The sequence below is a fragment of the Balaenoptera physalus genome (assembly GCF_965194825.1).
Source record: "Balaenoptera physalus genome assembly, chromosome: 10".
NCBI lineage: Eukaryota > Metazoa > Chordata > Mammalia > Artiodactyla > Balaenopteridae > Balaenoptera > Balaenoptera physalus.
The window spans coordinates 99394051-99411061 of record NC_138889.1 but is presented as its reverse complement, the minus strand read 5'-3'; the positions used below and the strand labels follow the sequence as shown (position 1 = coordinate 99411061).

At 42.9% G+C, this 17011-nt stretch overlaps 1 long non-coding RNA gene across 1 annotated transcript in view; it reads left to right on the top strand.

Annotated features, from left to right (window-relative positions):
• The window catches only part of LOC309636959, a 59438-nt gene that overhangs the window by 19460 nt on the left and 22967 nt on the right, over positions 1–17011 (top strand). The window contains exon 2 of the long non-coding RNA XR_014250330.1: positions 3531–3639. This is a non-coding gene — a long non-coding RNA (uncharacterized lncRNA). The remainder of the gene's footprint in view (positions 1–3530; positions 3640–17011) is intronic.

The window sequence follows — 17011 nt, the reverse complement described above, 5'->3', positions numbered from 1 at the left end:
CCAAGGGCACCTTTTCCACTGGATACAATATCTTGTCGTTTTCATCTTTGCAGCTACTCCCCCCACCACTCCCCCAATATGTTATGAACTTCATAAAGTTGCAATGTGACCAGTTTGGAGTGATGCATATTTTCTGTAGACAACAGCATTGAACTACTTAGCAAATCAGGAAGTGGAAAATGGTTATAAAGGGATCCAATTACTTTCACTGCCAAGCCAGTGTAAAATGTGACATGTGAAAATTGGTGAAAAATTAATTAGACAATTAAACTTATTTCTACTTAAATACATTTAGGTGTTAATTGGTGGTCTGACTTGAGGTTTATTTTAAGGTGGATTTGTTATCTTGACTCTGTCCTTTAAGAAATGATCTCTGTTTAAATGCCAGGAAGCCTCCTGGTCTTGCTGAGAAACAATGTCTAGTTCATTGTCACGGTTCTTCTCCAGATGGGACTGATCAGGGTCAGAATGGCCCAGAAGGCAAAAAGGCATTTGCTTTGGAAACCCCATCAGGAGGAAAATCTTTCCACTGCCTGAGGGGCTTTTCTGGGAAGGCCGAATGGCAGTGGGAAAGGCATTGGATTATAAGTGGAAAATACAGGGACTCCTTACATCTCTCTGCTGTGACTTTGGGCAAGACTTTGCCTGGGTTTCGTTTTCTATATCTGTAAAATGAGGTGGTGAGAATAGATAATGTCTGAAGTCGATTCACCCATAAAAGTCCATGATTGTCAAGTACAGTGTTCTCGCTACGGGAGGGATCCCCTGCAAGGATTTTCTTTAAAAAATTATTCTTAGTGTGATCTCTTCGCTAGGATTTGTTTCATAGAGTATCCATCTGTTCCTGTTAAACATAGTAGGTTGAAAGCATGTTTACATGCATGCTGTTTTAAAATCCCATCGAAGTGATAAGGACGAAGGGCAAGGGCAAAGGGGACACCAGTGGACAGGAGAGGGAGGGAAGGAGCAGATATTGCAGAGCCTGCAGGGGGAGATGCTCACGAGAAGACAAAAAGCTTGCCCTGCAGAATCCCAGAAAGGCCCAGGAATTCCACGGAATCACTGAAGGTGGAGTGAGGGGAATTAAGTGAAAGCCTGGATGACTGATTGGTGACTTTGCCTTCCCCTGACACTTCCACCCTCCTTCACCACCTCCAGGCAGGAGACCGGAAGATTCTTCTCTGGAAAGACTAAGCAATCCCAGAGGAAGGAGCTCCCCAAAGAAAAAGTCAATGTGCCTCCTGGTCACCTAACAGTGACTGCCACCATTGACAAGCCCAGTCACACTGGCAGCTGCCCGTCAGCTTTTAGTGTCTCCTTCTCAATGTGACCGCTCAGCCAAAGATCACCAGACATGTGAGGAAAGCCTCCTGACAGGAGAGAGAGACCAAAAAAGGTGGACAAAAGAAACTGAAAAGAAAAAGAGACAATGCAAGGAACAAAACAAAAGTGTAATAATTTTCCCCCGATAGACGAGAAGACACTCATCCCAATTTCTGCTCAAATGTCACTTCATCAGAGAGACTTCCGCTGGCCACTCTGTCCAAAACAGTATCTCCCATTACTCTCCACCTCCTCATTCTGCCTAATTTCAGAAAGAAAGAACAGAAATAAGTAATATGAAAAAATCTCCCCAGAACCAAAAGACACATTTCCAGTTTGGCAGGGTCCGCTAGGTGCCAAACACAATGGGCAGAAGACTCCACTAGAGCACATCTCGGTGAAATTTCAGAACCTCAGAGGTAAAGAAAAGATCCTAAAAGCTTCCCGAGAGACCCAAGAAAGTGGGCTTTTACAAAGGATCAGCAATCAGAATGGCCTCAAACGGCTCAATAAAAACATCAGAAGCTAGAAGAAAATAGAGCAACGTATCAAAATCCTGAGGGAAAGTGATTCCAGCCTATAATTCTGTATTGAATTCAATGATCAATTAAGTGTCGAGGGGAAGTAAAGACATTTCAGACATGCAGGCTTATCTTTCTTGGAATAAACCAAGAAGGAGGGTGACATAGGGTTCAGGGGGTCCATATCAGGACAGTGGCAAAGGAAGCTTCTGCGGTGATGGGAAATGGAAGCAACCAGTCCAAAGGGAAGGAGAAAAACCGAAGGTTCCAGGAGGGAGGTCTGCGAGAAAAAAGAGAAGGGGGAGGTGACCTGATTGCATGGTGTCTGGAAATGTTAAAAGGCTGGTGGAAGGTGTAAGAAAAGTCATTGTTAGATATCCAGAATACTAAGCAAATGGGAAAGAAAAAAAAAAAAGAGCTAATTACTAATTTCAGGGTAAACAAAAATTTGTCCAAGAAAAGAAGCATATCTTGGTACGCTAGTTCGAGTGAATAAATATCATAATAAAGCAAACATTAGGTGTTAACTTAAGCAAGAGTTATAACTACTTTGAGCAGAAGAGGGGAACAGGTCATGCTTTAGAAGACCTCACTCATCATGCTGGCCAAGGGATGACGGAGAAACACACAAATCGAGACATAGCCTCTATGCTTTTTCTTTAGATATATGAAGGTCAATACCAGAAAGAAATGTACAGAAGAGTGATGGTGGTTGCCTCTGGGACTAAAAGGAGCTGTTTTTTGTTAAAAGTGTATTTAGTACAATCTGACTTCTTAAACTCGGAGCAATCATGATATTGAGAAAAATAAGCATGAAGTTTAAAGACTGTATCCCATGTATAGACAGTTCAGATTTACCCCTTCATCAACAGCCAGTGTGAACAGAAGAAAATCATGGCCAGAGGTAAGACCTGGCTCATGCTTACACTGCTCCCTGAGTGTGATTTGAGGAGGCCTGGAAAGGTTGTCCTGCTTGCAAATCCCTATTGGTGATGGATGTCCCACAATTCTGTAGTGACCATGGGGAAAGAGAGTAATGGGCTGGAGTGAAAGGATTATGGGTTCAAATTTAGTTTCTGCCGCATATTAGCCAAGCAGTGTTAGGAAAATAACAAATCTCACACATTCCCTGAGCACCCATCAGGACTTCTGTTAGATATTGGGGATACACATCTCTGTCCTCGAGGAGTTTAAGGATGGAGATGAGTTAGTTTCCTCACGGATAAGATGGGAATTCATCTACTGTGTGTGTGAGCCTGGCATTGAGCCTAGCCGCTGGGCAGAAACAGCAGTGCTGGGGGCCGTGACCCGCAGAACACACAGAAGACTGCGGGATAAAGAGAGGCCGGGAACGCAGCATCATGGGGCAAAGACCCCAAATCAAAGCACTTGTGCTTGTGGGAGGGGGAGGGGGCAGAACAGTGATGCCTGTTCCATCCAACCCTGGCTGAGCTGTACCATTATATTTCCTTCTTTAGAGCTTCCTTCTTAGGACTATCTTCAGAGAGCTGGGATTTTAGGATTTTAGAGGTGAGAGCCCTACAAAATATCTAGGCCACTTATTCCTGCACTTTGGCAATTCATAAATCGTTTCACTGCAGTCCTGTGAATCCGTGGGTGGGGACCAACACTGAGCGGAGGCCTGCTTCAGGCACCCTTTTACTAACCCACTCCTTCATGTTGCAGGTGAGGAGCTCGAGCACAAGTCAGCTGTGGAGATGACAGCAGAGCCGGACCGAGAGCCGGCCTCCGGGCTTCGTCCTCGGCTGTGGTTGCGTCACATGTGTACCCTCAGGTGAGCAGTCAAGAGTGGGGTCACGGACTAGCTCTCGCCGCCGTGAAAGGAGAGAGGAAAACTTGAGGAGAATGACTTCCCATTGAGGCTAGAGCCCTCTCTCACACCTTCCCAACACCCCCAAACTGACTGCAAGATAACTCTGCACCCCCTGACTGGGTCTCCGCCTTCGACCTCCTCCTCAGCCTCTCCTCTCTAAGACCCGCTGTGGGAGTCTTCATTCTCCGACCCTTGTAGCATTGGAGGCATTTAACATTGTTGGCCATTCTCCCCCTTGAGCCCCCTGGTATTTGGCACCAGTGTCTGTTGGTTCCCCAACTGGCCCCTAAGCAGGCCTTTCTCCTTCACTCATTCCTCTTCTGCCTGCAAATGTCGGTTTTCCTTAGAGTTTATTCTTCATCCTCCAGTGATCTCACTCATTACCACTGACATACATTCCCCAGCTTTTATCCTAGTGTCGTTCTCTCCTCCAAGCTCCAGACTCATGTTGTTAATGGGTGTGTTGACATCTCCACCTGGAACTCTGGAAGGCACCCCAAGTAACATGTTGCAAACAGGAAGCTTTGTTTTTCCTTCTAAACCTGCTCCTTCCCTTTTCCCTGTCTTGCCTAATACTATCACCCTCCATTCAGCCTCCACTTTGGAGTCAAACTTGACACTTCTTGCTTCTTTCCTGCCAGTTTCACACCAGTCACAAATCCAACCCATCCTTTCTTAGAAATGTCTTTCTAATCTTAAAAGTCTTGTAAACCCACCCACCTTCACTGCCTGGCTGTGTTGTTTCTTTTTTTCGCTAGTGCAATATTTTCCTCATTGGTCTCCACTCTCTCACCTCTCTTCAGCCCAGCCTCTTTATCATCCAAAACACAAACCTGAGTGTGCTACTTTCTTTCTGATGAAACCTCTGCTAGAATAAAAATAAAAACAGCAAGGAGACTTTTTAAAATGTAATCCTCAGTGCTGATGAGGATGTTGCGAAACAGGCAATCTCATTTATTGCTAATAGAAATGCAATTTGTTGAATCATTTTAGAATGCTGTGTAAGAATACATCATAAGAGCTTAAATATATTGTCTTTGGCCCAGTGATTCCATTTCTGAGAAGCTAAGGAAATAACCCCAGCTATGAAAAAGTTTCATGCACAAAGATATTTATTACATCATTATTTATATAAAGAAAAACGGGAAATAACCTAACTATATTACAATGGAAGTACTCTATGATACTGGATGGCCTATTATACAGCCATTTAAAATGACATTTACTCATAGAGGACTACCCTGGTGGTCCAGTGGTTAAGATGCCATGCTTCCACTGCTGGGGGCGCGGGTTTGATCCCTGGTCAGGGAACTGGGATCCTGCATGCCACACAGCAGGGCCACACACACAAAGAAAGACATTTACTCATAGAAAAATAAGACAAAATAAGATACACTAAAATATTAGTAATGATTACTTCTAACTGGTGGGATTATGGATGATTTTAATCTTCTTCTTTATAATTTTCTATATTTTCCGAACTTTCTACCATAAATAACTATTATAATTACATAAGAAATTTATTTTTAAGTAATGCTTAGAATAAGTTTATGGTAACTGACAAAAAAAGCAGCATACCAAATTGTACATAAAACATAATCTTGATACAAACACGAATAAGAGCATAATGAAATACAACAAACTTTCATCCCAATTGCTTCTAAGTGACAGCACCATGTGGGATTTTTTTGTTGATTTCACCTTCCTGATTTTCCAGCTGTAGTGGAAAAAGAGTGAACGTTTGTGTGCATAGGTACACACACACACACACACACACACACACACACACACACACAATATTAAGGAACTCTTCATTGCCCACAGGATTTAATTCACATCCCTTAGCATGGCCTACCTGCTACAGGGACACCACATGACATTTTAAAAAATTGAGCTATAATTCACACCATAAAATCCTCCCTCTCCGTACCTACAACTCAGTGGTTTTTCATACATTCACAAAGTTGTGCAGCCATCACCACTAGCTAATTCCGGAATATTTCATCACCCCCTCAAAAAAACCGTGTACCAATTAGACGTTACTCCCCATTTCCCCCTTTCAAAACCCAGTTGCTGTGAATCACTAATCTACTTTCAGTTTCTATTAATTTATTCTGGGCATTTCATACAAATAGAATCATACACTATGTGGCCTTCTGTGTCTGGTTCTCTCACTTAGCATAATGTTTTGGGATTCATCCATGTTGTGGCTTATATCAGTACTTCGTTCTTTCTTACTGCCAAAGAATATCCGTTGTATGGCTATACCACATTTTGCTGTACATTTATCAATTGATGGGCATTTGAGTTGTTTTCACTTTTTGGCTGTTGTGATTCATGCTGCTTTGAACATTCATGTACAAGTTTTTGTGTGGACATATGTTTTCAGTTCTCTTTCTCATATAGGAATGGAATTGCCAGGTCATATGGTAACTCAATGTTTAACTTTTTGAGGGACTATTTTCCAAAACACCTACACCATTTTACATTCCTACCGGCAATGTATGAGGGTTTCAGTTTCTCCACATCCTCGCCAACACTTGTTAATGTCTGTCTTTTTTATTATAGCCATTCTAGTGGGTATAAAGTGGCATCTCATTGTGGTTTTTTAAAATTAATTAATTAATTAATTTGGTTGCGCTGGGTCTTAGTAGCAGCAGGCGGGCTCCTTAGTTGTGGCATGAGAACTCTTAGTTGCAGCATGCATGTGGGATCTGGTTCCCTGACCCGGGATCGAACCTAGGCCACCTGCATTGGGAGTGCGGAGTCTTAACCACTGAACCACCAGCGAAGTCCCATCATTGTGTTTTGATTTGCATTTATTTCCCTAATGACTAATGGTGTTGGGCATCTTTTCATGTGCTTATTGGCCATTAGTATATATTCTTTGGAGAAATATCTATTTAAATCTTTTGCCCATTTAAAAATTAGGTCATTTGTCTTCTCATTGTTGAGTTGTAAATATTCTTTGTATTTTCTAGACACTAGTTCCTTATCAGACATATAATTTGCAAATACTTTCTCCCATTCTGTGGGTTGTTTTTTAACTTTCTTGATGGTTTCCTTTGAAGCATAAAAGTTTAAATTTGATGAAGTCCAATTTATCTATTTTTTCTCTTGTTTTGTGCTTTTGGTGACATAGCTAATTTATTATTTAGGATTTTAGACTTCCTGGCCTAATCCAAGGTCATGAAGATTTACACCTAGGTTTTCTTCTGAGAGCTTCATCATTTTAACACTTACATTTAGGTCTTTGATCCAATTTGAATTACCCTTGGTATGTGGTGGGAGGTGGGAGTCCAACTACATCCTTTTCCATGTGGATATTCAGTTGTCCCAGCACCATTCGTTAGAAATACTATTCTTTTCTCATTGAATTATTTTAGCACGCTCACTGCAAACCAATTGACCATAAATATAAGGGTCAGGTGACATTTTTAGCTCAATTTCTAGCTTCATCAGACTTCTCAATTTGCCAAGCTTTTCCCATCCCTGATACCTTTGGAAAAACTGGTCCTTCACCTGACTTCCATTTGTCTTGGTTGCTGACCATCTTCATTCTCTTGATGTTATCTGAACCCACAGCCATCCCCTCTTCTCCTGGCAGTCAGATTCAGGGCTCTTGGAGTATTTTGCTCAGACCTCTCTCATTACTCTATCCACATTATATCAAAGTTATTTATTCATGAGTCTGCCTAGATAGATATACTTTAACATATCCAAGAGCTGCAATCACGTCTTCTTTTTCTCTGAAGCACGTAGCACAGCACCTGGCACCTAACAGGGATTTCATAAATGTTGAGTGACCATTGACTGAAATTTCTGAAAATTAGGACTGTAGTGAAGACTTCAATGCGAAGAGAAAAGGACAAATTATTGGATCAATGCCTCCCATCCTGTCTCTTTCTCCAATCCTAGAGAACAGTATTTGTTCATTTATTCAAGAAGTTTTTATTGAGTACCTATTATGTACCAGGCATTGAGCTAGAAGCTGAAGATAACATGGTGGACACAAACAGACATGACCCCTACCCTTAATGGAAAGTACAGTGTAGTGGGTGAAATCGACATCAATCGAAGAATCATATAAACGTGAAAAATATGAGCTCCTGTCATGAGACCATGTCTTGTTCTCTCTACCTACCTCCTGCTCGTGTGTTTATTGACAGTTAGGCCACCTGGCTCCCTGACTTCCTCTGTACCTCTCCTCCTGCCATTGTCCATGGTGACTGTAGGATCCACATAGACAACCATCCATCCCCCTGCCTCTCGTTTCTTGATGCCTCAATGCCACGACCCCCATCGTCTACCTCAGCCACAGAGTCACACACAGACCTGGCCACAACCACAGTCCTTCTGGAGTTTCCGTTCTAACCATCCTAGTCAGACCATCACCACACATCACCCCAGCTCAGTTATCCTGGGACTCCCGTTCCCACAATTCTCTGATCCTACTGAGATCTTCAATGCCTCGACCACTTTTTTCACTGTCCTTACCAGCCCTGACCCAGGCCCTTCCTTTCCTCCTCACCCAACCTGGACTCCATGGCCTAGTATTATGGTTGCTCCGTAACATCCTTGCTCTGCTGTTTCCACCTGCCAAAACCCCCACCCTGGTTAAACCCAACAGAGCACCTCCTTTGCACCTGTATCTGGGCACAGGAACGTGGCTGGAGAAAACACCCACAACAGCCAGGACAAGTTTCATTTTACATTTAAGTCTGCAAATAAGTGGACTGCCTCAGCACTGCCCAGCGATCCTGTGGCAGTGCCCAGTCACTCTGCCACTCTCCAAGATGCCTCCTTGTCCCTTCTCCTCTTTTCTCCAGCTTCACCGCCCTTCTCTTGCCTGGCTCTCAGCTGATGATCTCATCTTCCTATTCATGGGGAAAACAGGCCATCAGAATGCTCATTCCCCACCACAAACTTACCAACCTCCAGCATCCATACATGTTTGCTCTGTCCTCTCTCCTGTTGCAAATTACAAATCATCCCTGTGCCTGTGTAATGCCAAGCTCTCCACCTGGGCCCTGGACCACATTCTTCCTCACCTGCTCAAGGACTGACTGCAATTATCTCCTCTCTCATGAATCGCCACTGTTACCCTAGCTCCTGGAGCCTTCCTTTCAGCATACAAATATGCTGTAATACTTCCCATCTTAACACAAATAAAAAACAAACTGGAAACACCCTCCACAGAGCTCATGTGCTTCCCTGGCTATTTCTCTGCTCCTATTTCTCTGCTCCTCGTTTTGAGCAAAATTCCTCAAAGACTTGTCTGCATGCCCTCCAGCCTCATTTAGTACTTTCCCAATTTGCTGTCTCAACCCTAGCCACACTGGCCTTCTGCTGTTCTTTGGGCTTACCAAGTTCATTCCTGCCCCAGGGCCTTTGCACTTGCTCTTCCTTCTGTCTGGAGTCGTCTTTCCACACACCTTTGCATGGTTTGCTCCCTCATTTCACTGAGGTCTCTGTTTAAATGTCATCTGCTCAAAAAGGCTTTCTCTGCTACCCTTTTGGAAACCATTACCCCTACCCTTGATGCCACACCTATCCTAACCCAGCTTAATTTTCCTCATAGCACTGATCACTGCCTAGCATTCTATTACACATGTATGTGTTTATTTGATTATTGTCTCTTCTTCTGTTAGAATGGAAGCAACCCAGGGCCTTCTTTTGTTCACCATTACATTTCCGGCCTACAGAATACCATCTGACACATAGTAGGCACTCAATAAGTATGAATTAATGAATGGATGGATGGCTGTACACGATTCTATGAGATTGTGGAAGGGAAGGATTCACCCAGTAAGGAGAGGTGGACAAAGCTTCTTTGAGAAAGTGTGCTTACACTGATATTGGGACAAAAAGAAAGGGTTAATCAGGTGAGGGAGGGAGGGATAAAAGTTCTAGACAAAAGGAGTATGCAAAGGTCCTGGAGCTGGAAGGAGTGTGGTGAATTTAAGCTGAGAGAAGGCCTGCTTGGGGGCACAGGGAATGAGAGGGAGCGGGTGTGCGGCGGGCAGGAGACCAGGCCATGCAGGGCCTGGAGGGCTGTGGTACTGCTCTGGCTTCTGTCCTAAGAGCAGTGGGAGGCCTTGGATGAAAGGCACAATGTGATTAGATTTGCATTTGAAAAGATCCCCCTGATCCACTTATTATTGCTAATAATGATGATATGATGATGATGATAAACGCTTGCATCTGTATCGTAAAAGGTCTTTTTCAAAGTATTTTCACGTCCTCTACCCTAGCCTCAGCTTCTTGAATCCATCAATAAAAGCTCCCGGACTTGAGGATACAGAGTTCTCCTGTTACAGGGATCATGTTTTCTGAATCCCAAATCAGGGCACATGGTCTGACAAAGGACTCCCCCCTTCACCTTCTTTATTTTTAGAGTATCCAGAAAGCTGTACATTCCAATCACATTTAATTCCACATTTAACAAACTGCCTCAATTAAGAAAAAATATGCCCAGCCATTGAGACTGTTTCAGAAAGCTAGGAGAAAATTATTACTGTAAGTGGGCACCCCCTCCCCCCAGCCAGCCCCGTCCTCACCAAAGCATGATCACACTTTTAGAGTGACATGTGTCCTAACATTGTTGGGCCACGAGTTCAGTACATTATGACAATTTTCAGAGTCAACCAAATTTATTCTCCCTCCTCCCCTGAAAAAAAGCAAGTGCTCCTGTGAGTCCAGAGTCTTCCTCTCGTTTTAGGGATGGACAGGAAAGCAGAGGGAAGGATGAGGCCTGAACCTCTTGGGAGTCAAGGGATCGAGGGGTCATTTCCTTCTGAGCAGAAAGTCCCTTCAGCGAGGTATCCCAGGCTAATTTGCTTCTGTCTGTTGCTGTTGTGTACTTTGAATGATGAGGAACCCACCGAATTTATGACTGGGAGACAGCCCTGGGGAAGGCAGGAGTGGATAGTGAGTAGGACCGGGGGCAGATGAGGATGAACAAAGATTATCTATTTAACAGATACTAGGCATAAATGTGCCCGTACACGCACAAATACATACAAGGACACTAAAATCAAGTCCTTTTCTCAGTTTGGCCAGGAGATGGGCAAAGGGACTTAGTGTGATCTTGTAAATAGACCAGCGGGCGTTAAGGGGTCCTTCCAGAAGTCTCCTGGAGAAAAGCAAGAAGAAAGGGTGACTTTCTGGGCGATGACTGTGGAGACCAGTCAGAAAGGAGAAGGTGGAGCGAACTCTAGGGACCCGGGAATTTATGGCAATCAGCTGTCAGAACTGAGAACATCAATGAGTCACGTTCGTTCCCTTTGGTATTAGTAATTGGCATCATTTCACTGGGAAATAAAAGGCTGAGACGTGATTTTATAACTGCTTTTAAGTAGGGAGAAGGTTTTCCTTTGGAAGATGGTCATGAGCTGTTTTCCACCCTTAGGAGGAGGAAACAGCTCATCCCCAAGCTGGTTGTAGATTTCAAGAGCTTTTCAGCTTAAATATAAGAACTGCCTGACCCTGGGGCTGGCTCTCAGTGATGACTCAGGAAGATCCCAGAGTGCCCTGAGCTCTGAGTACAGAGGCTTGGAGCTGGAGATCCCTTGGGAGGTGTGTCGTCCTGCTCCCCAAAGCCTCCTCCTCCTCCAAGTGTGTGTGGGGGCAGCTGTGGGTGGGGCTACCCAGCACCTGCCCAGAGCCCTTAGCTCTCTGGAGGGGTCCTCAGATGGTGAACCCAGCCACTTTCCGGGAAGGGCAATCTCCTGTCCTCTTGGGGTGCAGTGGTTGAGTTCTCCGTCGAAATTGTGAAGACAAAAGGACCGTGTCCTCTCCGGTGCCATTTGACAGGAGGAGAAGTATGACAGAAGGGAGTCAAAGTGGGAAGAGACAACAGTCTTAACTGATTGTTGTTAACATATTTTGCAGAAGCAGGTGACCACGTAAACGCATTGCTGAGGGGAGCTCCTGAAGTTCCATTAGCTTCAGGGTAAATCTGCCTTTGGTGCCCAACACTGTACGTTCATGCTCTCACCGAATCTCCACAATATTCCTATGAGATAAATATTGTTCTTTTGCAATTTTCCAGAAGAGACCGAGACTTGGGGAAGTTAAGAACTTGTCACACAGCTAGGGTGTGGTGGGTGGCCCGGATTTGAAGCAGGTCAGCCCGACTCCAGAAGTGCCTCTCTAACCACTGCTCTCCACTGCCTCCTCTTACTCTCCAGGAGCTTCTAGTTTCCCAGAGAAGCCAAGCACATATAAGTAGTCCCCTCACTTCCTTCCAGTGAGTCACTTCATCAAAAACAGGGCGTTAACTAGGAGGAGGTAAAGAGAGACAAGTGTTCCAGACGAAAGGATCGTGCAAAGGTCCTGGGGCTGGAGGGAGTGTAGCGGATTGGACAAGCTGAGAGAAAGGCTGCATGGGGCACAGGGAATAAGAGGGAGCTGGTGTGAGGCAGGCAGGTCTCAGGTGTCAGCATTCCTCCTATGTAGAATAGCTACACCCCAACCCTGTTCTAATTTTCTCCACTGCACTTTTTTTTTCTTTTTGGCACACCATGTGGCATGCGGGATCTTAGTTCCCCGACCAGGGATTGAACCATGTGCCCCTTGCAGTGGAAGCGCAGAGTCCTAACCACTGGGCAGACAGGGAATTCCCTCCATTGCACTTTTGATCAACTGATACACTCTACGTTTATTTTCTGTCCCCCTGACTTCTTCTAGAATGTGAGCTTCATGAAAGCAGGGACCACATTTGTTTTGTTTATTTCTGTGTGCCCAGTGCCTAGGACACTGTCTGGCAGTGTAGAAGACATTCAATATATTTATTGAATTAACCAATGAAGTAATTAGTTAGTTATAGTACCAGCCTGTTTTTGGTAAATGCCTGAAGAATTTACAGCCATCAGGTGTTATAGCAGTTAGAAGACCAAAAACATTTCAAACCAGCGGATTATCAGAGAGGTTTCCAAAAGGAGGTCTGCCTATGAAGGATGGCTAAGCTAATATATATATTTAGGAGGCAATGGTAGGGGGAAGGGATAGGATGGTAACGGTCCAGCAGGCTGCTTGGCATGCCTCCCAGCCTCCGCCAGCCTCCTTGGATGTGGGCCTCTGTGCTATATTCACACATCATCTAAGTGGGTTGTGAAACACAGACACTAGCTACCAAGGGATGCTATGGTTTCTCCTTCCTTGGAGATCTTTAAAAATAGGAATAAGAGATCAACTGTCCTAAATTCTTTAGGAAGGGAAGCACTGGCATTGTTGGCTCCTACAGTGTATCAGGCAGTTTAACTTTGTCATCTGATACAAGCATGTCAAGAACCTGTGAGGCTGGCACTATTATTATTATCCCCATTTTATAGATGAGGAAACTGAGGCTCAGGGAAGGTAAGTCCAAGGTCACACACCTGGTACAAGATGCGAATCTCTGACTGCAGAGGCTGCAGTCTTCCCACTACCCTCAGGCCCTGAGGCGCTCTCTTCTAGGCTGTCTTTTCAGGGCTTACACATTCTGTATTAGAATAGCACATGGTGCTACTTACGGTTGACTTGTGATAATTGTGATGGCAAAAGAGACTCCTGTCACGTGACTGAATGCTATTGATTTTAGGCAGCATTTCTTTGAGGCAGGAGCTTGGACCAGACAACCCATTCATGCCTCCCCTTCAGTGCTGTTCTAGTTACAAAGAGTGCTGTGAGTACCAGTAACAGCTTGGTAGTCTAGGGGAATATGGATTAATCACTGAATTAAACACTGGGTTCCCCATGTGGAGGTGTAGTTACATTAGTGCAGTGATGTATTGCCACACCCTGTAGGTAGAGAGACATGGAAGTAAGTGTGTAAGAATTTTACAGGGAAGAAGAAGATGGCAGGGAAAGTGAAAGTCCGGACTTGGAAGGCACATGAACTTGACCCCTTATGCATGTCCTTTGAGAAGTGGCATGAGGCTTTGACATCAGACAGCCCTGGGTTCAAATCCTTGCTCTGCCATTTCCTAGCTGGGCAGTCTGGGGCGAGTCAGATAACATTTCTCTGATAGTCATCATTCTTTAGTTGTACGATAGAAACCAACTTGGGCTGCCATGAGCAGGGAAGGGTCACAGAATGGACAGAAAAGTCCCAGCCCCTGACCTCAGAAAGGGCCAATGGCTGACCTCTTCAGAGTGTCCAGCAGCGCTAGCCTGAGCATTACTCCATGCAGGCCGAGGATTACAGGAGAGCCCTGTGTCCCGCACCTCTGGGCAGGAGGGCAGGGTACATTGGCTGTCAGTTTCATCAGTGAGGGAGGGGAGTTCCCTGAAGCAGAATCAGGGCAGAAACTTTGGATAGTCACTACTGCTTCTGAGCCTCAGTTTATTCACCTGTAAAATGGGGATAATGATACCTGCCTTGCAAAGGTTTATTATAAGGATTCAAGTTAATATAAGTGAACTGGCTTGCACAAAAAACTTCCAGTAAACAGTAGTTATTGTTATAATATAGTCAAATCTTTATTATCCCTTTTGCAGATGGTCTTTGGTAACTTATTTATTTGTCAATTCCAGGGTGCATCTTTTTAAAAAAAGGAACATATCCCTCCATAGCTAAAATAATATCAATATCATAGTTAAAACAATTAACAATAATTCCTTTATATCATCTAATATGTCAAAATTTTTTTGCAGTACTTAAATCTAGCCTGACGACTGCCTGTCCCAGCATGGTCTCTCTGTGGGCTAATGGAAGACAAGCTTATCGTAATATTCGCCTGAGCCAAACAGAATTGGAAAGGTACATTTGTTAGAGGAAAAAAAAATGATGGACTGTATTTCAAGACTAAATAGAGTTGATCTGGGATTTCCCTCTGTTTTGGTGTATTCAGGTCACCACTCCCCCTCATTAGTACCGGCTGTATTTAACACTGCCACAGTTAATGAAAGCTTTAGTAGTTAAACACGTACACGAAATTCCCTATTACTCCAAGGTGCGTGTCTCAGTCTTCTGGTGTGATTCAACAAACATTTATTGAGTGCCTACTATATGCAAGAGATTTCTCATTATAACCATTCTTGTGGAGTTCTTGAGCCAAACCTAAGTTTTTTTTGTTTTTTTTTCTAGTAAATTTTATACATCAGAAGCCAGATTTGGCTGTCTAAAGTGGGAGAGAAGGAGAATTACTTGTCTATGAATTTTAAGATCTACTAAAAGGAGCCCTCCTGGTTCCCTTGGGGACAAACATTTCATAATATAAATGTTTAAAAATCAACCAAGATTTTTTTTAAAAAAAGGTTAGCCTGTTTGTTTCTTCTCACCCAGTGACGCGTTTTCTACCAAAGCAAAGAAAGGTCTTCTGCTAAATCTAGGAAACCACAGCCTTTGTGGTTTTGTTGAAGCAGGGAAAGACAGCAATTCCCAACCTGGAGTCTTCCCCAAAGACTGCTGTTTCCAGTTCCTTGAGCCAGAAATTGCTGCTTTCAAGACAGCAAAAGGAGAAAGAAAAGTTCTGAGCCAGGGTTAAAAAGGTACAGAATATAGTGTTTTATAAGACCAGATGTGAGCAATGATGTGGGGAAAATGGGCCCTCTTAGAAGCTGCTGGCGGGAGTGTAAATAGATACAACCTTTCTGGAGGGCAATTTGGAAGTACTATCAAAAGCCTTAAAAGTGATCGTACTCTTGGAATTGATCCCAAGGCAATAACTAGGGCTATACTCAAAGATTTATCCATAGGAACAGTCATTGCAATATTGTTTAGAATAGTGGAAAATTGGAAATAATCTAAATGTCCAATCATAGGGGACTGACTTAGGTTGGTTCAGTAACTTATAGGGCATCCGTCCATGATGGAATATTGCTCAGGCATTAGAAATAATATTGTATCCTGGGATAAACCATAATGGAAAAGAATATAAAAAAGAATGTATATACATATATGTATAACTGAGTCACTTTGCTGTACAGCAGAAATTAACATGACATTATAAATCAACTATACTTCAATAAAAAAAAGAAATAATATTGTAGAACTGGAGCTCCCAGGATCCATTGTTCAGGGAATCTGAAATTATATGCAAAATTTTGTGTGTGTGTGTGTGCACATTTGGGGTGAAAGGGAGAATTCTTATGGATTCTCAAATAGGTGCATGACCCAAGAGAGTAAAAAAAGCACCATTGTAGAAAATATTTAAAACAGAAAGATGTTGACAACATATTATTAAGTGAATGGATGAAGGATAGGTTAAAAACAAATATAATATGATCTTATTTTTTAAAAAAAAAGTTTGTGTGTGTGTAGGAAAAAGATTAAAATGTTATCCACCAAAATGATAATCATGGTTATCTCAGAATGGTAGGATTATAGGTGATTTTTTCTTTTTTTTGTTGTTGAATTTTCTAAAATTGTTACTATGAGTATACATTACTATTCTATTTTTTAAAAGCACTTTTTAAAAAACATAAGAGTATGGACCCTACAATCTAGAACTACAGTGTCTGGGTCCTGACTTACCAGCTGAAATGTCTACAGTAAGCTTCTTAACTTCTCTAGGCCTCAGTTTCTCCATCTGTAAAATGGGGATGATAATAGTTCATATTAATAATTGTAAAACACCAGGGCCTGGCCTGAGGTAAGTGCTCAGTGAAGGTTGGTTATTGTTAACAAAACAAAAGTGAGGCAGTGTGGTATGTGCATGAGCTTTGGAGATGCATAGACTTGGGTTTGAACTCAGGTTCACGGCTCTTTAGCTAGTGATCCCCTTATATGAGCCTTACTTTTCCCATCTGTAAAATAGACACAATAATATCTACCTTGAAATCAGCTAGGCTGATTTCAACACTAGAGAAATACATGTGCCTAATGTATAGTAAGGGCTCAAAAAATGATAGGAATGTTCCAACTAAAGTAGAGTGTATCCTTTGGGAATTGACAATCAATGTTTAAAGAACTAATCCTTTTGCTTTTTTTTTCACACCTTAACACAAATGACTCCTCATTTACCTCATGCTAAAAGCACTGCAATGAAGAGGCTGGCCTAGCACAGGGCTTCAAAAACTAACATTCCACCTGTCTAGTTAATATTGCCACTGTGATTACTAATAAGTGTTACCTCTGGAGTTATTATCATTTTTTAAAGGCTGGCATTATTTTTCTTTCTTTTTTTAAACTGAAGTGTAGTTGTCTTACAGTATTATATTAGTTTCAGGTGTACAACATAGTGATTTGATATTTTTATAGATTCGCATCATACAAAGTTATTACAATATTATTGACTATATTTCCTGTGCTGTACATTATGTCCCTGTTACTTATTTATTTTGGAGTTATTATTATGTACTGGTCCTGGGGTGAATCATTCTTGTTTTTCTCTGTTCCTACTCCATT